Source organism: Sapajus apella, unplaced genomic scaffold, assembly GCF_009761245.1.
Source record: "Sapajus apella isolate SASKATOON/1434 unplaced genomic scaffold, GSC_monkey_1.0 scaffold47, whole genome shotgun sequence".
NCBI classification, from domain to species: Eukaryota; Metazoa; Chordata; class Mammalia; order Primates; family Cebidae; genus Sapajus; species Sapajus apella.
In genome coordinates, this window is record NW_022436987.1 from 4957619 (window position 1) to 4985454 (window position 27836).

General features: G+C 44.2%; 1 non-coding gene and 1 pseudogene across 1 annotated transcript; one reads left to right on the forward strand and one right to left on the reverse strand.

Moving 5' to 3' along the window:
• Positions 1-534: 534 nt before the first annotated feature.
• On the reverse strand, positions 535-27803 carry LOC116525002 (annotated as a pseudogene).
• LOC116525389 lies at positions 27688-27836 on the forward strand. Its single transcript, XR_004257672.1, has one exon. It is a non-coding gene; the product is annotated as a small nucleolar RNA SNORA57 (small nucleolar RNA).

Here is a 27836-nt window from a genome sequence, read left to right on the forward strand (position 1 = left end):
TGTGCCGGTTTCCTGAGGCCTCAAGCTTCCTGGGTTCCACCTTTCTAGTAAACAGTAGAGACGGACCTTTACCCTGTCGTCAGGTGGGGACCGTCCACTCCTGGACTCTTCCTTTCAGGCTTTTGCACCTCCCCGATCCCAGGGCACCTGTCCCACCACGCTGCCCACGTAGTGCTCTTCAAGGTCCGCGGTTCTGGCCATCAGCGCTGAATGCCATGACACTGAGTAAATTGTGTCCTGATGAGTTCTGGGCGCTGATTTTCCAGCTCACTTGGAAGCTGCTCCCTGGGCCCGCCTGTTTCCCTTCACTTTCCCTCCTTGACTCCCTTCCCTCGCAGTATAACACTCAGCGTACCCTTTCTAACAAGGGCCAAAGCGTTGTTGAAGCAGACACATTTCAAACACAAAAATTAAATTCCTCTTTATATAACAGATGTGCACGAATCTATTGTGTGTTAGATACTGATAAGTGTCTGATGAGTCGTACTGAGCCAGCCCGGGCTCCTAGAATTGGGTTATGTGCCAAAGTCTCGATCAGGTTAGGAGCGTCTTGGGAGAGGGCTCGGAGGAATAGAAGGAGGCGTAGGGGCTAGGGGGAGGATAGTTCTGGAGGCTCGAGTAATGGGGAGTGGGCTGTGCTGAGCCCCCTTCTCCTCGCTGTCTCCCCATTCCTTCGCCGAGCCGGAGCCGCATGCGCAGTTCCTCGGGTCTTAGCCGTGCACTCGGATGGCGACAAGGCGCGCCCAGGCGAGGGAGCTCGCGGGTAGGGCATTCCGCGGGTACCCGCAGAGCAGGACGGCCACCACGCCGCGGCCCCGGGGCTCCACCCAGGGCACTCACCCGGAGCGACCCAAGGCTGTGTTTCGCGCCTGGGCGCACGCCGGTAACTGGGCACACGCTGACAAACCACGTCTGGAAAACCCGGTCCTAATTGGAGAATAAAACTTAAATACATGTGAACCAACCAGCAGCTGAACATTTCCGTGAGAAAACACCGAAAAGCCTGCGCCAGCTCCGGCGGGGCCTCAGATTTTCAGAGCTCGTGGTCTGGAGCCCGGCGCCCTCCAACGCCTGGGCCCTGCAGAGCAACTGTCCCAATAGGACCCCTTTCCGGCGCTTGGAAGAAGGCTTTGTTGCAGGGATAGGAGATTCTTTTTACATGTTCCTTGGCTTGCACAGGCATTTACCGGTCCTCTGGAGATCCCATATAACAAGAAATCTCTAAATTCAGTATTCCTTTAAATGAACTTGAATTTATTCATCACAGTTCTATCAACAGACTTGAAAAATAATAGCATACACATTGTATACATTATGTGTAGGAGACTGTATTTATCAGGTCCATCAGAGGCTCTTAATGTGGGATACAGGGACAGCTAGGAGTGGATAGGATTCAGGGAGCCCATGAAACTCCTGAGATTGTTTCACATTTTAGGGCAAATGTGCAGTTTTTCTGAGAAGAAGTTTTGTTGTTTTAATAATGACCAGGGTTCATAATCTTAGTTTGGTTAAGAAGGCTGCTCTAAAGTCAATGCTCAGCCGGTTTATGGATTCAGAACTCTTTCCACTAGCACTGAGGCCCCATTGAGGGCCCGAAGCCCCCAGTCTGGACCCCTGCAGGAGAGTTTGGTTCTGCAGTGAAGGTCACTAGAGCCCGGACTGGATTTTCTCTCCTCAAAGGAGAGCCTCCCAAAACTCCACAGTTGTTTTCGTTTTAAAGCCATATTAGGTTCAAGTAGATTTACTTCTGCATTTCTCTTTTCTTAAATAGAAATAAGTCTCTGGTGGGTATTTTCCCCTGGGTTAGTCATGCAAACGTTCTATGCCTCACTTACCACTCGTTTCAGCCTCTGGGACAGCCCTTCTGCACAAACCTGGCCCAAGACCCTTCTGCCACCCACACATGGGAGTCTCTGGGGAACTTGAGTGTTAACTTCATTGGGCTGGGATTTTCCTCAACCTATGTGCCTAGGGAGGTAAAACGTCTTCCTTTTATAGAAAAAATAGTATAATTTTCATGTGTGTGTGAAGAATAGAAGATTACAAAACCACCCATAACCCCCTTAATAGGTCTAACATAATAAGTAATTTTGTTTTAAATATCAGCTTTCCTATATGTACGTATTTTGCATTGCTGTGATTATAGCAGTACTGTATGTAATTATATGTTAAGAGCCAGTCGGTTTTACAATTAACTGTACTACTGTTCCATAACATACTATAACCGTTTTACTGTCTTCAGTAATTAGTGTTTTTAATGACTGCATACTTTTCTTTTCCTTGAGATGGAGTCTCGCCTATTGCCCAGGCTGGAGTGTAGTGGTGCGATGTTGGCTCACTGCAACCTCTGCCTCCCAGGTTCAGGCCATTCTCCTGCCTCAGCCCCTGGAGTTGCTGAGATTACAGGCACCCACCACCACACCCAGCTAATTTTTGTATTTTTAGTAGAGATGGGGTTTCACTATGTAGGCCAGGCTGGTTCTCAAACTCCTGACCTCAGGTGATCTCCCCGCCTCGGCCTCCCAAAGTGTTGGGATTATAGGCGTGAGCCACCACACCCATCTGACAACTGTATACTTTTCTACCCCACAAGCACCCTTTATCATTTTCCTTTGTTGTACATTTACATCGGTTCCAGGTTATTTAATGTGTGTGTGTGTGTGTGTATGGATATGTGTGGTAGTGGTGCTGTTGTGTCATAAACGTTGTGCTCATGCTGAGGTCTCTTCTTTTCCCTGGCCAGTTTCTAGTGTCGTGAACTCTCAAGTTCCAGAGAAGCCATGCTTTCAACCTTCCAACATTGACTGATTAATTCATATGTGTATGTACATATATATATGTCAGGTACTGATAAGTGTAACAGAGAGAGAGGAAGCGAGGTAAGGAAGATCAGAATTAGATCTTTTGTAAAGTAGAACCAGAACTTGACTTTCTCTATTTACAGACTGTCCCTCCCTCGAGACCCCAGAAAAATTCCAAGGGCATAGTTGGTTTCATTTTATAGCCAAATTAAGTTCAAGTAGATTTACTTGAGAAGTAGAACTTTTTGATAACGTGACATTTGAGCAGAGACATAAAGGAAATTTTGCAAATCTGGGAAAAGGGCTTTCTCTCTCTCTCTCTCTCAGACAGGGTCTTGCTCTTGCTCTGTTTCCTAGGCTACAGTGCAATGGTGCTATCATGGCTCATTGCAGCCTTGACCTCTCAGGCTCCAGCAATCCTCCTGCCCTTTTGGTGGAACATACTTGCAGCTGGGACTACAGGTGTGCTCCACCAAACTTAGCTATTTTTTTTTTCTTTTTTTGTAGAGATGGGCACCTCATTATGTTGCCCAGGCTGGTCTCCAACTCATGAGCTCAAGGGATCCTCCTGCCTCAGCCTCCCAAAGTGTTGGGATTACAGGTGTGAGCCACTGTGCCTGGCTGGGGAGACGGCTGTCTAGGCAAAGGAAACATGACTGCAAAGGCCCTGAGGTAGGAGTGTGCTTGGCGTGTTGAAGAGGCCACATGGCGGGAGTGGAGTGGGCCAGGAGGAGTGAAAGCTGTTGTGGGTGGAGAGGTGAGTTGGAGGTGGTGGGCCCACACCCTGTGAGGCCTATAGGCTTTCACTCTGAGATGAAGAGCTGTTAAAGGGTTTTGAGCAGAGGATTGAGAGGCTCTGATTTTAAAAGAATCAATTTGTCAGTTATGGAGAACAGACTGTCAGAGTTTGGAAATTATTACAATCCAGGCAAGAGACGAAGCCCTGCTTTGGAGCAGGGCATGGTGATGTGAATGGTAGGGATAGCCAGGCGACAGTTTTAACAGGATTTGTGGATGGTTTGAATGTGAGTCCAAAAGGGAAGAGTCAAAGATAACTTCAAAGTTTAGGAAGATTGGAACTGCTGTTGTGTTTCCTGAGTTTTATTGTTGTTTGTTTATTTGTTTGTGTTTTGTGTAGGGAGACAGGGAATTAGGAATTTAGTTTTGGACATATTCAATTTGAGATGCCTGTTAGAAAGCTAAGTGAAGGCCGGGCGCGGTGGCTCAAGCCTGTAATCCCAGCACTTTGGGAGGCCGAGGCGGGTGGATCACAAGGTCAAGAGATCGAGACCATCCTGGTCAACACAGTGAAACCCCGTCTCTACTAAAACTACAAAAAAATTAGCTGGGCATGGTGGCACGTGTCTGTAGTCCCAGCTACTCAGGAGGCTGAGGCAGGAGAATTGCCTGAACCCAGGAGGCGGAGGTTGCGGTGAGCCGAGATCGATCGCGCCATTGCACTCCAGCCTGGGTAACAAGAGCGAAACTCCGTCTCAAAAAAAAAAAAAAAAAAGAAAGCTAAGTGAAGAAGTCAAGTAGGTAGTCAAATATAAGAACTTGAAGTTTATGGGAGAAGTCAGAGCTGATTTGGGGACATGAGTGAGGATATATTTAAAGCACGAGATGGCATGAGATCCAGCCCAAAGGTCTCTCCCAGTCATTTATTCAGCTGTCCACTTGACATCACCACTTGGACATCTAAAAGATAACTCAAGCTCAAAACATCCAAAACAACATCTGATCTTAACTTCCCTAAACGATTTCACCCATAGCCTCCCCCATCTGTTAATGATAGCACCATTTTTTCATTACTCAGACAGAAACCCGGAGTGACTTTACTTTTTCTCTCATCTCCCACATTTAATTGGTTAGGAGGCTCTGTTGGCTCTGCCTTGAAAATACTTCCAGAATCCAAACACTTCTCACCACCCTCATTGCTACTGTCCGGATCAGAGCTGCCATTAGTTGTTTCTTGCCTGGCTGACTCCTAACAATTCCTCTGCTTCTGCCACAGGCCTTCCCCATCTCCGTCCACTCTGTTCTCAGCAGAGGGATTCTTTAAAACCTGCAAGATCACATCCCCCCTCTGCTCAAAACCCTCCAAACAGCTTGCCATTTCACTCAGAGTAAAAGACAAAGTCCTTATATGACCTGCCCTATCTGACCCAGAGCCTCCACCTGTGACCCTATATCCTATTGTTCTCCCCATCACTCACTTGGCCCCAGCAACATAGCTTTCCTTGTTCCTCAACCATGCCGGATACACTCCTGCCTCAGTTTCCTCTGCTTACAATGCTCTTCTCTCTGCTAGCCCCCTTGTCTCATTCATTACCTTCCTAAGATTTTGCTGAGACTCCTTTTAGACTGGGTGAAGGGCACAGGCAAAAAGTTACAAAGGCCTGGACCAAGACAGGGAATGAAAGCATATTTTAAAACATACTATAATGACAGTCTTAAAAAACAGGAAGTTAGAGAAACCATGTAGTCATTTGTTCATTCATTCATGCAATCATTTATCAAATGCCTTCTCTGCACCTCCAGCCTGGAACATACTGGGAGTATCAATGCTATGTCCAGACAGAGCCTTAACTCAAAAGGTGAAGCACCCAGCCAGGCGCGGTGGCTCACGCCTGTAATCTCAGTACTTTGGGAGGCCGACGTGGGTGAATCACCTGAGATCAAAAATTCGAGACCAGCCTGGCCAACATGCTGAAACCCCATCTCACTAAAATACAAAAATTAGCCAGGCATGGTGGTGGACACCTGTAATTTCAGCTACTCGGGAGGCTGAGGCAGGAGAATTGCTTGAACTCAGGAGGTGGAGGTTGCAGTGAGTTGAGATCATGCCACTGCACTCCAGACTGGGCAACAGAGCAAAACTCCATCTCAGAAAAAAAAAAAAAAAAGTGAAGCACACAAGTGGATGAAAGAGGTGGTATAATCTTTGAGCAGGACATTTGTCTGACTCTCACGGGGATACCAATGTGTTGCAGGAGCAGCCAAATATCTCAGAAGTGAGACGAGTGAAGTGAATTGGCTGATGCTCCTCCAGTGAATACTGTCCTTTTATTGCCCAGGGGCTCTGGACCTGCCTTGGGTCAAGAACAGCCCAAAAGTGGGATCAGAGTACTAAAGCTTCCCAAGCAGCTGTGTAGGGCAGCTGTGCAGCTGAGACCGTACTCAACCTTCACTTCCCTTCCCCATTCCCTGTGAACTCTCTGAGGCCAGTCAGGTCCTCGGGTAGGACATGCTGGTGGGTGGAAGGAGTGTGGAGAAGAGCTACCAGTTAGACCAATTAGAGATTCATCCAGGTTAACCAGCAGGCTTTTCAAACATGCAAGTCCCTGAAAGGACTGAAATATATGGGTACCAGAGTCAGCAGAGCCCCAGAAGGGGAATCTGCTTGCAGGCCTATGCACAGAAGTTCACTGGGCCCTGGGTCTCAGAGGCATCTGGAAACACAAAGAGTGTGGCTGCGTCGTTCCTTACTATCCTCAGTGTGTGAGTGTACCCACAGCTGAGCACATTGAGTTAGGCCTTCAGGGCAGGCACAGATCCAGATCTAGACCAGGGTGACCCAGGAGTCAGGCCTCCTTGCCTTTTGACTCCACTCCTCTCTAGCTAGTCTATGTTTTTTCCCATCTGAGGTCTGGTATTATAGAAATCATCTCATTTTGTAACTGATTGTTTTAAGAAAATGAGATGGGTGGAACAAAGGTTCTCATTTTTCACTTTTTTACATTTTGATGTTATATGAGTTCTTAAAATGAGCAGGGGTTATTTTTGTTATTTTATTTTATTATTTGACATGGGGTCTTACTCTGTCACCCAGGCTAGAGTGCAGTGGTGCAATCATGGTTCGATGCAGCCTCGACTTCCCCTGGCTCAGGTGATCCTCCCACCTCAGCCTCCTGAGAAGCTGGGACTATAGTTGTGTGCCACCATGGCTGGCTAATTTTGGTATTTTTTGTAAAGATGGGGTTTTGCCATGTTGTCCCTTGAACTCCTCAGCTCAAGCAGTCCTCCTGCTTTGGCCTCCCAAAGTGCTGGGATTATAGGCATGAGCCACTAGTCCTGGCTCCAAGAAAACTCTTACCAAAACTTAACAAATTAATATTACTTATATGCTTTATTCTTTCACCTTATGTAGCCCAATATACTCAAAAAGAATTGGAAACATAAAGATATTAATTTTAGTAGGCCTTGCCAATATAATTTTTTGTTTGTTTATTTGTTTTAGAGATCAGGTTTCGCCATGTTGTCCAGGCTGTCTTGGCTACCCAAAATACTAGGATTGCAGGTGTGAGCCACCATACTCGGCCAAAATATAATTATTTAAAAATAAAATGCTTTATCTTACTTGCTATGGGCTTTAATTTGTCAGAAACTTGGAACTACAGAATCAACTCATTCAACTTAGGAAAATATCTGTCATATAACCAAATTGACAAAACCAGTCTTATTATCAAATTAATAGCCAATTAGGCTTCAGTTTTCAATTTCGATAATATGTGCATTTCCCTATCTCTCATCTGAACTCTAGTTCTAAATTGAATAACTATTCAAGTCAGAGAACAAGTCCCTGAGTTTGTGCTGGGATGACGTAAGACGCTGCCATGCTTGGTATTTCCTACTGAACTTCTATTTGTCTTGCCCTCATAGGATTCTGTCTTGGAAGCAAGGTATTCTTTCACAGCAGTCTAGAGATAGGTAAGGGAATAAAGCTTGTTATCATTGTTTGGTCAGTAGCTCTAACATCTCAACATGTACCAAGTCACACTGTTTCTACCGTGATGCTTCAAACTTAACAGAAATACGTGTAAGACAGGGAAAGACATGAAGCCTCCTATAGGTGTCCTGGGTTTTTGTTGTTGTTATTGTTGTTTGTTTGTTTGTTTTGAGACGAGTCTTGCTCTGTCGCCAAGCTGAAGTGCAGTGGTACGATCTTGGCTCACTGCAACCTCCGCCTCTGAAGTTCAAGTGATTCTCCTGCCTCATCCTCCCGAGTAGCTGGGATTACAGGCACGTGCCACCATGCCTGGCTAAGTTTTTGTATTTTAGTAGAGATGGGGTTTCACCATGTTGGCCAGGTTGGTCTTCATCTCTTTACCTCATGATCCACCCGCCTTGGCCTTCCAAAGTGCTGGATTACAGGTGTGAGTCACCGCACTCGGCCTAGGTGTCCTGTTTAGAGATGAATTTGTAATATCCTGGGCCAATTTACAATGTAAGATTCAGGATGGGTAAGAGATGTACATTTCTTTTGCAAAGAGAAAGGGGGATTGTGAAAAGGGAAATGGAAAAGGACAACAGGCATGGTGGTGAACACTGAAGGTGTATCCTTAGGTCAATTTTATGCAAAAGTACCTATGGGCTGGTATGGTGGCTCATGCCTGTAATCCTAATGCTTTGGGAGGCCGAGGCAGGAGGATTGCTTGAGCCCAGGAGTTCAAGACCAGCCTGGGTAAAATAGCAAGACCCGTTTCTACTAAAAATAATTTTTATTAAAAATTTAAAACAATTTAGGGCCGGGCGCGGTGGCTCAAGCCTGTAATCCCAGCACTTTGGGAGGCCGAGGCGGGTGGATCACAAGGTCAAGAGATCGAGACCATCCTGGTCAACATGGTGAAACCCCGTCTCTACTAAAAACTACAAAAAATTAGCTGGGCATGGTGGCGCGTGTCTGTAGTCCCAGCTACTCAGGAGGCTGAGGCAGGAGAATTGCCTGAACCCAGGAGGCGGAGGTTGCGGTGAGCCGAGATTGCGCCATTGCACTCCAGCCTGGGTAACAAGTGCGAAACTCCGTCTCAGAAAAAAAAAAAAAAAGAAAAATTTAAAACAATTTTTTAAAATTAAGAAAGGTACCTATGGAAGTCAAAGATCTCCTCAAACTGTCCATTCTTGTGTAACCCTTGATATCCTGGAGACCAATATCTCAAAACATAGTTATAATCACTAACTTCCCAACCAAAGGCTTCTACAGCTTCTGCTTACCTGCAGTTGTAGCTCCTAATCTGATTATCATCAGAAGCATGATGATTCAGACTATGATTATGATTCAGGATTGCTGGAGTGGGTCTCCAAAACATGCATGTTTATGAAGCACCCAAGTAATTCTGATGGTCAGTGAGATTAAGGCCATTTGATGAGAACTTGAGTTCCTGCTTCATATTACAGGTGACTTTCCCTCCACCCCTGCTGCGTAATTATTGTCAATGACTCCAACATCCAAGTGGGTGAGCTCCCAACACCCAGGCCTCTCAATTCTTTGCCCGCCTAGCCATCAATGACACTCCCTCTACTTCTCTTACTCCTATGGATACACCCTGACGCTTACCACTAGAATCTTCCCCACCTCTAAATTCTGCACCTTCTGTTTCTCTAGCTCACTTGTTCTAGTCACTTCATGTTGTGGGAGGCAGAATAAAGGTCTCCCACGATGCTTACATCCTAATCCCAGGAACCTGTAGCCATGCATGGCAAAATGAACTTTGTACATGTAATTAAGGTTATAGACCTTAAAATAGATTAGCCTAGCCTATCCAAGTGTGCCCAGTCTAATCACATGAGTTCTTAAAAGCAGAGAACTTTCTCTGGATGGAGTCAGAGAGGTGAAACAAAAGAGAAAAGTAGAAGAGATGTGGCTGGAAGGGAAGTCAGAGAGACCTGAGATGAAACAAGCGCTCCAGGCTGGGTGCAATGGTTCATGCCTGGAATCCCGGCACTTTGGGAGGCCGAGGTGGGAGGATGGCTGGGGGCCCGGAGTTTGACCCCAGCCTGGATAATATAGCAAGGCCCCATCTCGCCAAAAAAATTTTTTTTAAAAAAAGAAGGATTCCAATGCTGTTGCTGGTTGAAAGATGGAGGAGACAATCTGACAAGGGATGCAGGTGGTTTTAAGAAGCTGATAGAGGCTCCTGGACGACAGTCAGAAACAAAATGGGAACCTCATTTCTACAACCACAAGAATCTGAATTCAGCCAATAACCAAAATGAGCTTGGAAGCAGATTTATCCCTAGAATCTCCAGAAGAAGGCAGTCCCACCAACACATTGGTTTGAGCCTTTATGAATCTCTAAACAGAGGAGTCAGCTGAGGCATGCTGTACCTAGACTTCTTACCTCCAGAACTATAGGATAATAAATGGGTATTATTTTAAGCCACTAAGTCTGTGGTATTTTATTCTGGCAGCAATAGAAAATAAATACACCAAGCCGGGCGCGGTGGCTCAAGCCTGTAATCCCAGCACTTTGGGAGGCCGAGGCGGGTGGATCACGAGGTCAAGAGATCGAGACCATCCTGGTCAACATGGTGAAACCCCGTCTCTACTAAAAATACAAAAAATTAGCTGGGCATGGTGACGCGTGCCTGTAATACCAGCTACTCAGGAGGCTGAGGCAGGAGAATTGCCTGAACCCAGGAGGCGGAGGTTGCAGTGAGCCGAGATCGCGCCATTGCACTCCAGCCTGGGTAACAAGAGCAAAAACTCTGTCTCAAAAAAAAAAAAAAAAAAAGAAAAAAGAAAATAAATACACCATGCTGCAAGTGTTTGACCTTATTACATTCCAAAACGTTGAGCCATGACTTTATCACTATTGAACAGCCCCCTCATGTCTTTCCTGTCCTTCTTTTCCAATTTGGATTCTGTAGCCTGCCATTATAATCATCCCACATAAGCCTCCTCAGCTCTCCTGTTCTTCTCTCTCTTTATTACAGTACTGCTCAGACTTGACTGGGCACAGCATGAGAATTGCCTGGAGGGCTTGTGGAAGCACATTCTGCTGGGCCCTGCCTCCAGAGTGTCTGATGTAGGAGTTTTGGGTGGGGTCTGGGAATGTGCATTTTTCTCCACTTTTCAATGATTCTGATACTCCTGGTCCAGGTACCACAAATTGAGAACCACTGCTTTGCTACAATCAGCCTGATCGCACTTAACTCTGCAACCTTCTTCACAACTGCAACCAAGGAGTCTTGTGTTGCTCAAGAAAAAAAAAAAAAATCACCAAATTGGGCCTACTGCTTTCATTTAAATTCATGGTACAGCCCCTGAATAACCCTCAATAACTGCCAAGTTGCCTGTCGTTTACCATTTCCCCAATAAAGCCCCTTTGTCTTTCTCATACACTGTCCTCTCTTCTCAAACCTCCCATGTGCTTCCACTCCTCAGTTTCAGCAGATAATCTCACCTCCCACGCATCATTGAGGAACCAGAGGCCAAAAGACGGGAACTCCCTCATCTTCCTTCCCACGAAGCTGCAACCCTGCCTGAGACTGCTCCTTCTTCCCTCTTGTTACAGTGGAAGGACAGATCTCTGCCACTATCGGCCACTGTCTCCTGCTGTCCCTGCATCCCATTGTTCCCACCTCTCCAAGAACTTTGCTTCTCAAATTGCCCCCTCTTTTCTATGATATTAGCATATGTGTCCATTGGAATTGCTCACTGGATCCCCATCTTCAGCCCTCCCTTTGTCCCACATCCACTCCCAGCCACCATCCAATTTCTTTGCCCCCATTCATAGCAAAAATTATTGAAAAAGTTGTTGACTCACTGTGTGTCTATCTCCTCCATTCCCATTTGCTCTTTTAAAAGATGTATGGGCTGGGCATGGTGGCTCAAGCCTGTAATCCCAGCACTTTGGGAGGCCGAGGCAGGTGGATCACGAGGTCAAGAGATCGAGACCATCCTGGTCAATATGGTGAAACCCCGTCTCTATTAAAAATACAAAACATTAGCTGGGCATGGTGGCGCGTGCCTGTAATCCCAGCTACTCAGGAGGTTGAGGCAGGAGAATTGCCTGAACCCAGGAGGCGGAGGTTGCGGTGAGCCTAGATCGCGCCATTGCACTCCAGCCTGGGTAATGAGAGCGAAACTCCGTCTCAAAAAAAAAAAAAAAAAAAAAGATGTATGGAATATGTAGTCATTGAATAAATATTACATTGGATACTCGATATTTGTTGAGTGTCATCCTGTGGTCCCCCCTTTCATGAAGTTTGTGGACAAAATCCCTAAATATGTCATTTACAGCTAGTGACAAGTACTGTGTAGAAAACAGATGTGATGGCTTTCGTGACCCATAAGGGCATTCAAGAAATACATATTGAGCAGTCACTATGTACCAGGAACAGTTTATATTCTACTGGGAAAATATAGGGAAAAAAACAGCAATAAAAAGTAAAACATGTATGTTAGTGATATGTGATGTGAAACAAAACAGAGTGAGTGAGGTGAGGAGGGTAGGCAAAGGGATAATGATCCTTAATAGCGTGGTCAGGTAAGCCTTCCCTGAGAAGGTGTTTTTAAGTGAGGACTTGAGGGAGAAGAAGTTAGCTGTGTGGCTATCTGGGGGGAGAAAATTCCCGGCAGCGAAAATGGCAGAAGTAAAGACCTCAGGGTGGAAACCTACCTGGCCGGTTGGAATAACTGCAAGCAACTGGCAGCAATAGAAAATGAATACGTGGTGGCTCATGCCTGTAATCCCAGCACTTTGGGAGGCCAAGGCGGGTGGATCACCTGAGGTCAGGAGTTCAAGACTGGCCTGGCCAACATGGCAAAACCCTGTCTCTAGTAAAAAGTTCAAAAATTAGTTGGGCATGGTGGCACATGCCTGTAATCCCAGCTACTCAGGAGGCTGATGCAAGAGAATCACTTGAACCTGGGAGGCGGAGGTTGCAGTGAGCTGGGATCACGCCGTTGTACTCCAGCCTGGACAACAGAGCGAAACTCTGAATAAAAAAATAAAAAAATAAAAATACACCACAGTACAATTATTTGACCTTATTACATTTCAAGACATTGACCCACAACTTTATCACTACTGAACAGCCCCCTCATGTCTTTCCTGTCCTCCTGTTCCTCATGCTTTTCCTGTCCTCCATGCTTTCCGGGAGGAAGCATGCCTGGCTGGTTGGAAAAACTGCAAGGAATGACAAGAAGGCCAGTCTGCCTGGAGCTCTGTGAGCAGAAAGAATGAGTCAGGCTAGGGGATGAACCCTGCATCACAAAGGGGCCAAATTGTGTGGGGCGGAGGCCAGCAAACGTTTTCTGTAAAGTGCTAGATAGTAAATGTTTTTAGCTTTGCAAGCCACATATGGTCTTGTTGCATTTTCTTTCTCTTTTTGAAAAAAGTGTGAAAACTCTCTCTTCCCTCTGGCAGTACAAGGGTTTTGCTGACCGGCCCTTAGTTTGTCACGCTGTGGGACCTTGTAGGCTGTTGTAAAGATTTGAGCTTTTACCCTGAATCAGATGAAAAGCAATAGAGGATTCTGAGGAAAGGACTAATAGGACCTCTCTTACATTTTGAGAGGATCTTTCAGTTGTTTTGTTTTGTTTTTACCACTGGCACACACCACCATGGCTGGCTGATTTTGGTGCTTTTCTGTAGAGATGGGGAGTCTCATTATGTTGCCCAGGCTGATCTTGAACTCTTGGGCTCAAACGATCCTCCTGCCTCGGCCTCCAAAACTGCTGGGATTACAGACATGAGCCACCGTGCCCAACCTTTAAATATATGTTGGGAAACCTGGCCAACATGGCAAAACCCGTCTCTACTAAAAACACAAAAATTAGTCAGCGGCAGTGGCACCTGCTTATAACCCCAGCTACTTGGGTGGCTGAGGCACGAGAACCACTTGAGCCCAGGAGGTGGAGGTTGCAGCGAGCTGAGATCACACCATTGCACTACAACCTGAGAGACAGAGTGAGATCCTATCTCAAAAAAAAAAAAGTATATATATATATATATATATATATATATATACATATACACATACACGTGTGTGTGTGTATACATGTGTGTGTGAAATATATATATGAAGCTTATTTCATAAGGTGCCTATAAGCATTAAGAATCTTTTAGTTTTTATATGCTGAACCTTTTTTTTCTTCCCCTCAACACTCTTGGATGATAATTTGGCTAAGCATAAATTTATTTCATTTCTAGGGCATTTTCTTCAATTCTAGGGGAAAAAAAATCAGTAATTTTCTGATCAAATATTGTTTTTTTCTCATCCAATAATCTTTCTCTGGAACTCCTATTATTTTAATCAGTATTTGAAGCTTGTAATCTGTTCTCCATGATTTTAATTGCTGGTTTTTGTTTATCTTGTGCTATATTCTGAATGAGTCCTCAGTTTTGTCTTCCACTTCTCTAATTTACTGTTTGAGTGTGTTCGATCTTGACTTTCTTCCACTTATGACCTTTAAAATTTCAATTAGGGTATTTTTTTTATTTCAAGGATTTCCAGTTGGTTCTCTCTCATATTGTTTCATTTCTGCCTATTTTTGCTGAATAATTTCATTTTGAAATGAAACTTATGCATTCATCTCTGAACATTTTTAAAATCCAAAGGAAATTTGAGAAAATTTCTGGTCTGATTGTAACTTCAAAGGCTATCTTTCTGTTTTGTAATTATGATTGAAAACTTTTAGTTTGAGACAGTATTAGTTTTTATTTGGTTTCTCTCTCTTACTCTCCCCTCATTCCTTTCCAGAATGGCTCCCTCTGGCTCTCTGGCCCTCTGGACCTCAAACTAGAGTCAAAGTTTAGGATTATGATTTCTCTAGCCTTAGATCTTAGGGATGTGGTACGTCTAGCTGTGGGTCCAGCAGACAGCTTGACAATTTCTGGTAACTAGGTGTTCTCTTTGCTCCTCACCTCCCTCGACTCTAATGAAGTCTCAGTCCATAGATTAACAGCTATTATCTTCACCTTCTTTTCACAGGCGGTGGAGCCCACTTCAGCCTCTGTAAGCTTCGGGGTCCCACCTTGTAGGGAGTGCTTTAGCTTCCTCCTCCCCTGCTAAACCCTCATCCACCTGCCAGTGCCCAACTTCCAAACTTAGAGCCCTACAAGCTTGAGACTTCAGCCCCACTTATCATGTGTTTCCATTCTATTTCTGGTTCGTGGAGATATATAAGAGTGCAACTGTGTCTTTTTCTAAAAAATAATTTTTATATTTTAAATGTCACCTCTGGGTATCTGAAGCAAAGGGAGTTTTGGAGTTGACTTCGACCTCCTCATAATACCTGGCTTTGGTCCTCTCCCCCTCTACTGAAACCACCACAGTCAAGGTCACTAGTGATCTTTAGCATGCCAGATCCAATGGACGTTGCTTTGCCTTAATCTTACTTGATGTATTGTCAGTGTTTGACATAACTGACCACACTGTTCTTAAACCATCCCTGTCTGCTTGGCCGCATACTCTCCTGAAACTCATTCTTGTTGTCCTTTACAGCTCCTCTTCCTCTCCTTGAACTCCAAATATAGAAGTTCTGGCCAGCGCAGTGGTTCACACTTCTAATTCCAGCACCTCTAGAGGCCAAGGTGAGAGGATCACTTGAGGCCAGAAGTTCAAGACCAGACCAGAAAACATAATGAGGCCCTGTCTCTACAAAAAGCATTTAAAACTAAAAAACTAAAAATTAATATGGGAATTCTTTTTTTTTTTTTTTTTTTTAGAAAAAGGTTTTTTTCTTTCCCCCAGGCTGGTGTGCAGTGACAAGATCTCAGCTCACTGCAGCCTCTACCTCCTGGATTCAAGCAATTCTCCTGCCTCAACCTCCTGAGTACCTGGGATTACAGGCACGCGCCACCATGCCTGGCTAATTTTTGTATTTTTAGTAGAGACAGGGTTTCACCATGTTGGTCAGGCTGGTCTTGAACCCCTGACCTCAGATGATGCCCCCTCCCCCACCCCCCCGGCCTCCCAAAGTGCTGGGATTACCGGCGTGAGCCACCTGCACCCAGCCTAATATGGAAATTCTACGCATCTGGGCCTGAGGGCTCTTTTCTCTATCTACACGCTTCCCTTGAAAATATCCTCAATCCCGTAATTGTAAATACTGTTTATAGTCTAACTCTCAAATTTTAATCTCCAGACTAAATGTCCTGAGTTCCAGACTCAGTCTGCATACGTACTTCACAATGCCAGCTTCATGTTTAATAAATATCTTAAACTTAACATGTTCAAAATAAAACTCTTTATTTTTTCCTCCAAATTTCTCCTCTTTCAGTCTTTCCTAACACATGGCAATATCATTTACAAAGTGGGAGCCATTTTTACTTTTTCGTGTTTAAGTTTTTTACTCTTCAAATGTAATGCAATTGTTCAGCTAAAATAGAAATAATGAGACAAAATGGTTCTGAAAAGTACAGTAGGAAAATAGTGTTCACTGGTTTATTTTTTCAAATGAGCAACAGGCTATTTACAAATAAGCAGATTTCCAATGATGTATCTTAAAATGGCAAGTCTATCACGGTTCGAAATCTAAATGAAAAATAAATTATTGTGGCCCATTTGATCTGAGACAATGAACTAACTTCCTGTTATAATGACAGATTCATTTCACTTTTGTCCCCCAAAAATGTGAGCACCAAAATTGTCAAGGAACACTTAATATTTAGTAAAACAGTAAGGAATGTGAAAATTAAGGTGGGGAAAAAGCATTTTCAAAAGGAAATCTTTGGAGATCAGTTTACTGCAAATAAAACATACTAAACACACTCCCAATACACATAAATAATAATAACTAATAGGTACTCAAGAAATGGCAGAGCTCTGAGCAATGGATATTAAATAAATTAAAGATATTTCGGAAACAAAGGATAAGACAAAACAGTCATGAAAGAAAGAAAGCCATCTCCACCCAAATATCACAGAGAGGATGAAGGGAACAAAACCAAATACATTTTTCCCCAATGTTTTTATTAAGGTGTTTTTTGTTGTTTTTGTTTTTTTTGGCTTGTATACATCAGATTTATTACAATAGTTTATCTTTGGCATTTTAAACATTAAGATTTTAGCCTTTAAAGGGAAGAGTCAGGAAGAGAATATGTCAAATCCTCCTTGAAATTTAATGCCAGGTCTATCTAGGCCAAATGAATTACCACAAGAACAGCCACGAATCTCGCTATGCTTTCCTCACACCCCTCTCTTTAAAACCCTATGTGGCCTCCTGTGTTAGTTCCTGTGAAAATTTTAAAAAGAAAAATAATAAGAAAAAAAAACCCTACGTGGCCCCGATGATAGGAGTACAGCTGAGGGGAAATGACCAACTTTGAAAAGCTCTCCTGAAGACAATGAAGAGAGAGCTATTATCACATGTCCTTATCTTACAACTGAAATATGAAATGGCTTAAAAAAAAAAAGAAATGGCTTTTAAAAAATTGTTTTTGGTCAGGTGTGGTGGCTCATGCCTGTAATCCCAGCACTTTGGGAGGCCAAGGTGGGTGGATCACGAGGTCAGGAGTTCGAGACCATCCTGGCCAACATGGCAAAACCCCGTTTCTACTGAAAATACAAAAATTGGCTGGGCATGGTGGTGCATGCCTGTAATCCCAGCTACTCCAGAGGCTGAGACAGGAGAATTGCTTGAACCTGGGAGGCAGAAGTTGCAGTGAGCCAAGACTGTGCCACTGCACTCTAGCCTGGGTGACAAGAGTGAGACTGTCTCAAAACCAAAAACAAAAACAAATATTTTCCCCCGGAGATGGAGTTTTGCTCTTGTCACCCAGGCTGGAGTGCAGTGGTGTGATCTTGGCTCACTGCAACCTCTGCCTCCCAGGTTCAAGTGATTCTCCTGCCTCAGCCTCCTGAGTAGCTGGGATTACAGGTGCCCAACACGACACGAAGTTAATTTTTGTATTTTTAGTAGAGATGACGTTTTGCTATGCTGGTCAGGCTGGCCTTGAACTCCTGACCTTAGGTGATCTACCTACTTTGGCCTCCCAAGGTGTTGGGATTACGGTGTGAGCCACCGCACCAGGACAAAAAAATTGTTAAAAAAAAAAAAAAAAAAAAGGTAGAATCCGTGCAATGTTAATAGTCACAATAGAACATTTACCAGAGTTACAGTGTTTTGTTACAATAATACTTTGCAGGAATGTTCACATTTTCTGTTATAGGACTGTAGCAAAGGGATCTCAAAAGAAAACATTTTTTTAAAAAAGTTTTTTTGATCAGGTTCATTTCAAGTCAAAATTATGCAGGTCTTCTACATAATGTTCAGCAAGAAGATGTGTTCAAAGGCAAATGTTGATCACATTCTTCTTCAGAAAGCTCACTCTTAAGGGAGTCCTATGTAAGAAAAATACTTGTAAAATATATCTTTGTATAGACTTCTAAAACTGATCATACAAAAATTTTTTGAAAAATAGATTAGATAATTAAAAACATATTTTCCAGCAAAGCTGGACATTAGGCTGTCCTCACAGAGCCATTTTTAAAAATTTATTTAGTTTTTAGATGGAGTTTCACTCCTGTTGCCCAGGCTGGAGTGCAGCGGCGTGATCTTGGCCCACCGCAACCTCTGCCTCCCAGATTCAAGCGATTCTCCTGCCTCAGCCCTCTGAGTAGCTGGGATTACAGGTGTACACCACCACACCTAGCTAATTTTTATATTTTTAGTAGAGATGGGGTGTCACCATGTTTGCCAGGCTGGTCTTAAACTCCTGACCTTGTGTTCCACACGCCTTGGCCTCCCAAAGTGCTGGAATTACAGGCGTGAGTCACCACACGTGGCCTGGATCATTTTGTTCTAGCCATATCTCATTTAGCTGCTGTGTGGACTCCTAGGTTGATGCTTTGGATCCCAAGTACATTCTGTACTGTTTGGGGTCCAGACTGGGATCACAAAAGACAGGATGGTGAACATGGACTACTCCTACTTCTTGGCTCCTAAATGTCTTCAAACCTGCCTGGACAACCTTGTTGAAAAGATCCACATCCTCCAGCCCCGAGACTTGGATGTAAATATCAAAGCCACCCACTTGGACAAGAGGTCCCTTACAAATATGAGCAATGCCAAACCCATAGTTATTCCAGAGGCCAGTTCTCTGAGTAAAGGCAAATGGTTTTCACTGGGAACTTTCCCACTATAAACAATCTTTGGGTCACATTGGCTGAAGATAATTGGAAAATATATTTGTTGGCCCAGAACTGTATTTGCTTGACATTGCTGAGGGAATTCTGTAGTAAACACAAGGTCAACATCACAGAACAAGAGCCAAGATTCATTATTAAACTGGGAAGATCCTACTTCCAGGTTTGGAGCTCTTGAAAATTCTTCAGACACAGGCAAAATCTGCATGTCAGCTTTAGGATACTTAATGCAATAATCTCTCATCAGTTCAACTTGTTTGACCTTGTCAGGGTTGGAGTCAGAATTGAAAAGCAGAACCATGAACTTGATGTTCTGACGGGATAAGACATGTCTTAGGGTAACTATATTTTTTGTTTTTAGGGTCCAATGCGTTTCCTTTTTTTTTTTTTTTTCCAATAGAGTCTTGCTCTGTCACCCAGGCTAGAGTGCAGTGGTGCAATCTCGGCTCACTGCAACCTTTGCCTCCCAGGTTCAAGCGATTCTCCTGCCTCAAGCCTCCCAAATAGCTGGGATTACAGGCACCTGCCACTGCGCCCAGCTAATTTTTGTATTTTTAGTAGAGACGGGGTTTCACCATTTTGGCCAGGCTAGTCTTGATCTCCTAACCTCATGATCCACTCGCCTCAGCCTCCCAAAGTGCTGGGATTATAGGCATGAGCCACTGCGTCCGGCCTCTTCTTATAAAAAGCAAAAAACCTGGCAACACTATGTACACGGTTTTTTTTCTGTTCACTGATATGTTTATTAATGCACCAGTGCCTATTTGCTGTTTTACTTTAGGTATTTGGGGCTCAATTTTCTTTGTGCTGAGAAATATTTTTAATTATTATTTCAGAAAGAAACTGGATGGTCATCTCTCTTACTCTTTGTATGCTGGAAATCATCTGTATTTCCCTCTCCTTCTTTAATGCTAGTTTAGTTGGGTAGAATTCTAGTTTGACAATTATTTTCCATTAGTAATTTAAAAGCTATTCCTTTGTCTTTGGGCATCTATTGTTGTTCAAGAGTAGCTTTCAGTGGTTTGTTATGCTTTTGTAAGAAATCTGTCTTTTTCTAATAGTTATTTTTAAGATTTTGAGTTCTTATATTTGATGTTCTCCAAAGCTACCACTGACTAGACATGAATTTATTTGTATTTTGCTCAGTATCTGTGGCCTGCACCTGATAGATTATGTGAGTTCATGTCCCCCTGGTATAGAAACAGACTTGAGGTTCTAATTTTTCCTAGCTGATTCTTTTCCTCCCTGTGGTCCAGGCCAATGGCAAGCTTTCTTGTTCCTTCCCCAAATTGGCAAGTAGAGTTCTTCTTTTCTCCTGTGGGGAGCAAATAAAACCTTTATTCCAACTTCAGATCTTGTCAGGGCTCAAGGCCTCATTTCCTGTTGCCACATCAACATTGAAATCTCATCCTTAAACCCCAAGACCTATTCTGTCTTAGCTTCAGATTCTCTATACTGTCGTAGCTTTGGGTTCCCTTTTGATTTATGGTACCTGGGAATGTCTGTTTCTTGCTTTCAATCTCAGATATATCTTTAAGGACTTTATCATGAAGGGATGTTGAATTTTATCAAATGCTTTTTCAGTATTGGCTGAAATGATCATATGAATTCATATGAATGAATAATCCTTCATTCTGTTGATATGATGTATCACATTGATTGATTTGCACATGCTGAACCATCTTTGCATCGCATGGATAAATCCTACTTGGTCATGATGAATAATCTTTCTAATCTATTGTTGAATTTGGTTTGCCAGTATATTGTTGAGAATTTTTGCATCAATATTCATCAGAGATATTGGCCTGTAATTTTCTTTTCTTAAAAAAAATCTGAAGCAGGCAGATTGCTTGAGCCCAGGAGTTCAAGACTAGCCTGGGCAACATGGTGAAACCCTGTCTGTACCAAAAAAATACGAAACTTAGTCAGATGTGGTGGCATGCACCTGTAGTCCCAGCTACTCAGGAGGCTGATACAGGAAGATCGCTTCAGCCCTGGATGTAGAGGCTGTAGTGAGCTCTGATTATGCTACTGTACTCCAGCCTGGGTGACAGAGCTGTTTAAAAAAAAAAAAAAGAAAGAAAGAAAGAAAAGAAGGCCGGGCGCGGTGGCTCAAGCCTGTAATCCCAGCACTTTGGGAGGCCAAGGAGGGTGGATCATGAGGTCAAGAGATCAAGACCATCCTGATCAACATGGTGAAAGCCCGTCTCTACTAAAAATGCAAAAATTAGCTGGGCATGGTGGCGCATGCCTGTAGTCCCAGCTACTAGGGAGGCTGAGGCAGGAGAATTGCTTGAACCCAGGAGGCGGAGGTTGCGGTGAGCCGAGATCACGCCATTGCACTCCAGTCTGGGTAACAAGAGTGAAACTCCGTCTCAAAAAAAGAAAAAAAGAAAAGAAAAGAAAAGAAGACACTATTTTGGAACTCAAAGCAAAGAATTTGATTTTTTCTCCTGACTGGGTTCTTTTGGGTTCTCTTTCCTGGGTCAATAGCCTCATCCCCAAGATATAGGACAACTAAGCTAGCCAAAATTGAGTGACAGTCACTTGCAGCCAATCTTTAATATAGTAGGGTTTGAGAATTTCTGGCCTTCAGGATAAAGTTCAAGTCCTCCAAACTTTCTGCCCTAAGTATGTTTCTAACTCAGTTTCCTACTTTTCTCTCTCTTATCTACCCAGGGTTTTAGAGAAACCAAAGATGCTTGTTATTTTGTGTGTACCTCTGAGCTTTCTCATATCCATGTCCTTGCATGTGATGTGCTCTTTACCCAGGCACTTTTTCTCCCCCTGGAGTTTGGGTCTCGTTCTGTCACTCGGGCAGGAGTGTAGTGGTGTGATCCTAACTCACTGCAGCCTCAAACTCCTGGTCTCACACAATCCTCCTGCCTCAGCCTCCCGAGTAGCTAACCATATACTTTTGCCACTACTGCAGGCCAAATCTAACCCAGTCTTTCAAAGTTCAGCTCAATGGGTGCTGCTATGAAGTCTGGCTAATCTTCTCAGCTTAAAGTTTTGTGTGTGTCCTCTGCATTTCTGTGATTGAAGAAGTCCACTACAGTTTAAAGAACTGAACCTGTGAATTGATACCAGGACTCAGGGGCTCAGGACCGTGCTCTGCTACTCCTTAGCTGCCTCTTTTTACCTATCTCAACTTCAATTATTATCTAAAACAGACATGAAAATATTTCCCTCACAAATTAAAGTCACTTTTATGACTGTTTTGGTTTTGAGTGAAGGAAAACCCAACCTGAAAAGGGCATAGATTAGTTTATATAGGTGAAAAGTCCATGGATAGAGATGGCTTCAGGCAAGGGTAACTCAAAGTTCAAGTGCTGTCAGCAGGAGTCTGACTCTGTCTTCTCTCAGAGTTGCCTTTTGCTCTGTCACCTTTATGACCAGGTTCAAAGAGTAGCCTGATGGCTGGCAGCACTCACAGAACCCAGTCTTTCTGCTTCAAGTCCAACTGACTAGCTTGAGAACATCTTTCTCAAGTCACAGCAAAGTTCTCATGGGCTCTCATTGGTCTTGTGCCCATCCCTGAGGTGGTCACTATGGCCAGGAGAACTTGATGCTTGGATTGCCTAGGGGCCAGGGAATGTGTTCTACTTCAGACCCTGGGATGCATTCCTGACAGCAACACATGGGATGTGTGCGGGTGGGTGGAGGTTCTGCAGTGAGAAGTTAGGGTGCATTTCCAGCATGGTGAAAGGATGCTGGATGAGAATAACTGCAGAGGTCCACCACAGATGTGCTGGGGATCAAATGAGACAATATGAGGAAACTGACTTTGGAAAGTCCTGATTAGATCAGGCGTGGCTATCCTAGCACTTTGGGAGGTCAAGGCAGGGAGACTGCTTGAGGCCAGGAGTTCGAGACCAGCAACATATCAAGACCCTGTCTCTACCGAAAAAAAAAAAATAGCCAGGCGTGGTGGCATGTGCCTATAGCTCTAGCTACTCAGGAGGCTGAGGTGGGAAGATTGCCTGAGCCCAGGAGTTTGAGGCTGCAGTGAGGCTGCCATTGCACTCCAGCCTGGGTGACAGAGAGAGACCCTGTTTCCAAAAAAAAAAAAAAAAAAGAAAGAACTGTTCAAACATAAATGATGATTATTATTTGGTTGATTATTTGGATAATTATTTTTGGCTTATTTTGCAATAGAGACATTAACCCCTTTCAGCCACAAGGATTAAGTAGGAAAGGCAATGTGGCTTAACATGTAATATACTGACCAACTAGTTTTCAACCTGCCTCATCTTATGTAGCAGCAATGATGCTATTCTAGGAAACTGGGCCTTACCAGGACAGAGACAACAGGGCAATGCTTTAGAGAAGGAAAGTTCTGTGATTGCAGGTATCTGAGGAAGCTCATAAGCACACAATTAAATCACAGTCTTTGTTGGAAACAGGGTTTCAGCTCTCAAAGACCAAAAACAATTGCTGATGGGTGGGGAGTGGGAATGAGAACAGTCCAAGGATATTGTTGGCAGGCTAAGGGTCACCAAAGGAAACTCTGAGCTGGGCGAGTCAGCAGCACTCGGCTAGTGCTTGGCAGGCTCTGCAGCATGAGCTGGGTGTTGCTTAAAAGGAACTCCCTGTACCACATCTTCCCTTCCTGGATGGTCCAAGTCACTCCCAACTCACTTCTGGAAGGATGTCCCTTGACTTCCAGATTCTGACCTTGCTTCCCCTTGGTGCCTCTCTCTGCCCCAGCTGGCATCTTCTCTCTCTTCCTGACTCTGGCTTCCTAACTGGGCCTCAATAGTGCTCTGATAACTTCTTTGGGTAATGCTCCCTTTTCCTAAATGCCTTTTGGTCTCTCCCCATATGTAATCACAGGTGCTCTTCCCAGGGACCTGAGGCAGCATGGCCTGATGGAAGGAACCTGGATTTTAAAGCCAAACAGCTGTGTGTGTGTGCTTTTTTTTTTTTTTTTTTTGAGACAGGGTCTTGCTCTGTCACCCAGGCTGGAGTACAGTGGCACAATCTCAGCTCACTGCAACCTCTGCCTCCTGGGTTCAAGCAATTCTCATGCCTCAGCTTTCAGAGTAGCTGGGATTACAGACACGTGTCACCATGCCATGCTGATTTTTGTATTTTTATTAGATATGGGGTTTCGCCATGTTGGCCAGTCTGGTCTCGAACTCCTAGCCTCAAGTGATCCACCCACATTGGCCTTCCAAAGTGCTAGTATTATAGGCGTGAATCACCACGCCTGGCTGGAAGCCAGATAGAGGTGCGTTCTAATACTGGCTCTTCCATTTGTTAACAGGGTGAACTTGAGCAAATTATTCTATTTTTTCAACTGTAAAATGGGGATAATTTATCTTACTGGGTTTCTGTGGTGGCTCAATGAGATAAGGGACCTAGGACACTGAGCAGGTTGACCCTTTGAAAATGGTGGTTCTTACTGAGTGAAGACAGGCAGGAACACACACATTGCATAAACGCCACCTTCCCACCTCACCAGTGATAACATCTGACCAAGATATCAGGCATTTACTTTATGCGGAAAAGTCCTGCATAGATGGAGCTGCCACTTCCTCATTTGTAGCCTGCTCTCTAATATTTCACAATCTGTGTAGTTAGGAAATAGTTCTTCATATCTAACCTAAGTTCCTCCTGCTATAGTGTATTGTAGCACTTGTTTTAAAAATAACACACAGGCTGGACACAGTGGCTCACACCTGTAATCCCAGCACTTTGGGAGGCTGAGGTGGGCATATTACTTGAGGTCAGGAGTTCAAGACCAGCCTGGCCAACATGGTGAAACCCCATCTCTACTAAAAATACAACAACAACAAAAAGCTGGGCATGGTGGTGGGCACCTGTAATCCCAGCTACTTGGGAGGCTGAGGCAGGAGTATCACTCTAACCTGGGAGGCAGAGGTTGCAGTGAGCCAAGATCTCGCCATTGCACTCCAGCGTGGGCCGACAGAGCAAGACTCTGTCTCAAAACAAACAAACAAACAAACAAACAAAACACACACACAAACAGGCCCATGAAAATGAGCAGATTTTTCTAGGAGTCAGGCATTCACTTTGCCTTGAGGTTACTCTTATGTTCAAGAAACCAGTGAATATTTGTTGTGTGGCCACTGCAGACAGGGACTGTGCTAGGCTGTGCTGGGGAGCTCAAAAAGGCATGAAAAGACTCCAGCTCCCTTGAGGTTCATGTGCTGCTGGAACCAGGAATCTCAGTCCTTCTCTCTTTAGTTTTCAACTGCAGGCGAATGACTGTGTCAGTTTACAAATTCTAGGAACACAGCAAAGGAGTTTAGTGGGACTGATCATGTTGGTAGCTAATCAATGACCAGATGTACAACTTGGCTCTGGCGAGATTGAAATGAAAGTTGTGGGTCAATCTTCAACATTTAAGCAATGACACTAAGTGGTCCCAGAAAACAGGTTATTTCATTCAGCTACTCAGGTGCATTTTGCAGGTAATCCTTCTTGCTGGGCTGTTAGAATGAACCACATCTTTTCAGCTATGTGGCTAAGAAGCTCCTGTTGAGGGAAATGTTTGCCCTGTGTGAAAGCAAGGGCAGACCTCTCAATTTCACACATGTCCACTCTGACCCTGTAAGCCTATGGGCTGAGAGGATACACTGAGGACCACAGACAGCCTATAGACGTGTTTTGTTTGGTCTGATGGTGTTTTAATTTTGTTTTTTAAGTTGAATTGTTTGCTGAAATCTAAAAACTGATAGACTCACATGATCTAGGTTTCTGGCTTTTCTTGAAAAATGGGAGCTCTGGAGATACTGAAGCGGCATTTCCTAATAGTAACGTCACCTGGATCTGAGTGAAGATGCTGTGTTTAGGTGGGGCCACCATTTCCTGTGCCTCGCTCTGGTCATTTCATTCATCTATGGAACTTGCCTGGGCTCTGAAGGCATTTGAATTTTGGACTCTTGGCCTGTGAAGACCCCTTTGGTCATTGATAGAGCTGCCAGTGATCTGTTTCTTTGGATTCTCTGCTCTCTTCTCTTCTATAAGAAATGAAACCTGCAGATATGTTTATTCCTTAAGTTTACATTTAATGCCCACCATCGAAGAGATTTCACTACAGTTGAAAACATTTCTCATATCACCTCTTGGTCCTCATATGAGGAGTGAGGGGATGAATCTCCCTGCTTTTTTTTTTTTTTTTTTTTTTCCTTTGAGCCAGAGTCTCTCTCTGTCTCCCAGACTAGAGTGCAATGGTGCAATCATGGCTCACTGAAACCTCCGCCTCCTGGTTTCCAACGATTCTCCCACCTCAGCCTCATGAGTAACTGGGATTACAGGCATGCACCACCATGCCTGGTTAATTTTTATATTTTTAGTAGAGATGGGGTTCTACCATATTGGCCAGACTGGTCTCGAACTCCTTATCTCAGGTGATCTGCCCTCATTTGCCTCCCAAAGTGCTGGGATTACAGGCATGACCTACGCCACCCGGCCTGATAAATCCCTTTTGCAATTTGTCTCTTTGCACTGTTTCCAGGTTCTTTATAGTCCAAGGGGCTTCTGTGTGGGCAAAGCAACACCCTCTACAACTTCCAGTATAACTGATGCTCAATGTATCAAATTTACATGCCCAGTAAAAAAAATTTGGAATAAAAATTTCTTTCTTTTTTCTTTTGAGACAGAGTCTTGCTCTGTCACCCAGGCTGGAGTGCAGAGGTGCAATCTTGGCTCACTGCAACCTCTGCCTCCTGGGTTCAAGTGATTCTCCTGCCTCAGCCTTCTGAGTAGTTGAGATTACAGGCACACGCTATCACGCCTGCCTAATTTTCATAATTTTAATAGAGACAGGGTTTCACCATGTTGATCAGGCTGGTCTAAAACTCCTGACCTCAGGTGATCTGCCTGTCTTGGCCTCCCAAAGTGTTGGGATTACAGGCATGAGCCACCGGGCCTGACCAGAAGTAAACATTTCTTTCTTTTTTTTTTTTTGAGACGGAGTTTCACTCATGTTACCCAGGTTGGAGTGCAATGGCGCGATCTCGGCTCACTGCAACCTCCGCCTCCTGGGCTCAGGCAATTCTCCTGCCTCAGCCTCCTGAGTAGCTCGGATTACAGGGACGCACCACCATGCCCAGCTAATTTTTTGTATTTTTAGTAGAGACAGGGTTTCACCATGTAGACCACGATGGTATCAATCTCTTGACCTCGTGATCCACCCGCCTCGGCCTCCCAAAGTGCTGGGATTACAGGCTTGAGCCACCGTGCCCGGCCCAGAAGTAAACATTTCTAAGCTACATTTTTACATTTAAGTCCTGATTACAAACTCTTTCTTTTGGGTGAAAATAATAGAAAAGCTTGACTCAAAATGGCTTAAGCAATAAGGATTTTTTTTTTTTTTTTGAGATAGGGTCTCATTCTGTCACTCAGGCTAGCATGCAGTGGTACAATCGTGGCCCATTCCAGCCTTAACCTCCTGGGCTTCAAGTGATCCTCCTGCCTCAGCTTTCCATGTAGCTGGGACTACAGGCACAGTATTTTTTTTTTTTTGTAGAGATGGGGGTCTCGCTTTGTTGCGCAGGTTGGAAGGAAGTTTATTAATTATCTTCCCATAACATGAAGCTAGGAGGTAGGGTGGACCTTGGGCACAGTACGTCTGGGTTTGGGCTCCATTTCCTGTGATTCTGTCAGCGATGCCCTTCTCAGTGTATTGGTATCATCCTCAGCTAGCAATGTGGCTGGTGCAGTGCCAATGTCATATTCAGACACAGTTTAGAAGAGGAAGTGGGATTCTCACTATTTCCTTTTGAGGGGGGACTGTGGAAAACTCTGCTAGAAGCCTTCCAGTGGACTTTTCCTGAAATCCCTTTGGCCAGAACTGCGTAACACACGTGTTCCTAAATGAACCACTGGCAAGAATGGGATTGCCGGTTGGCTTTTACTAATCATCCCAGAGTGGAAAGAATGTTGGGAGTCTATCATAAGGATCACTACATAAACTTAATTAAATTCCCTTAAAGAATCTAAATTACAGTAACAAATTCAGTAAGACTAATCTCACCCTCTTTTTCTTGGCGGGGACTGGGCTTTTGGTCTCACTCCCTGTAATGTATGGAGGAAGAGGGAAAGGGCTCTGGCCCCCTCGGTGTCATGTCTTCGGTGCCGATGGCTTCCCATCCGCGGGTTCTATCCTCAAGCACCGAGACACTG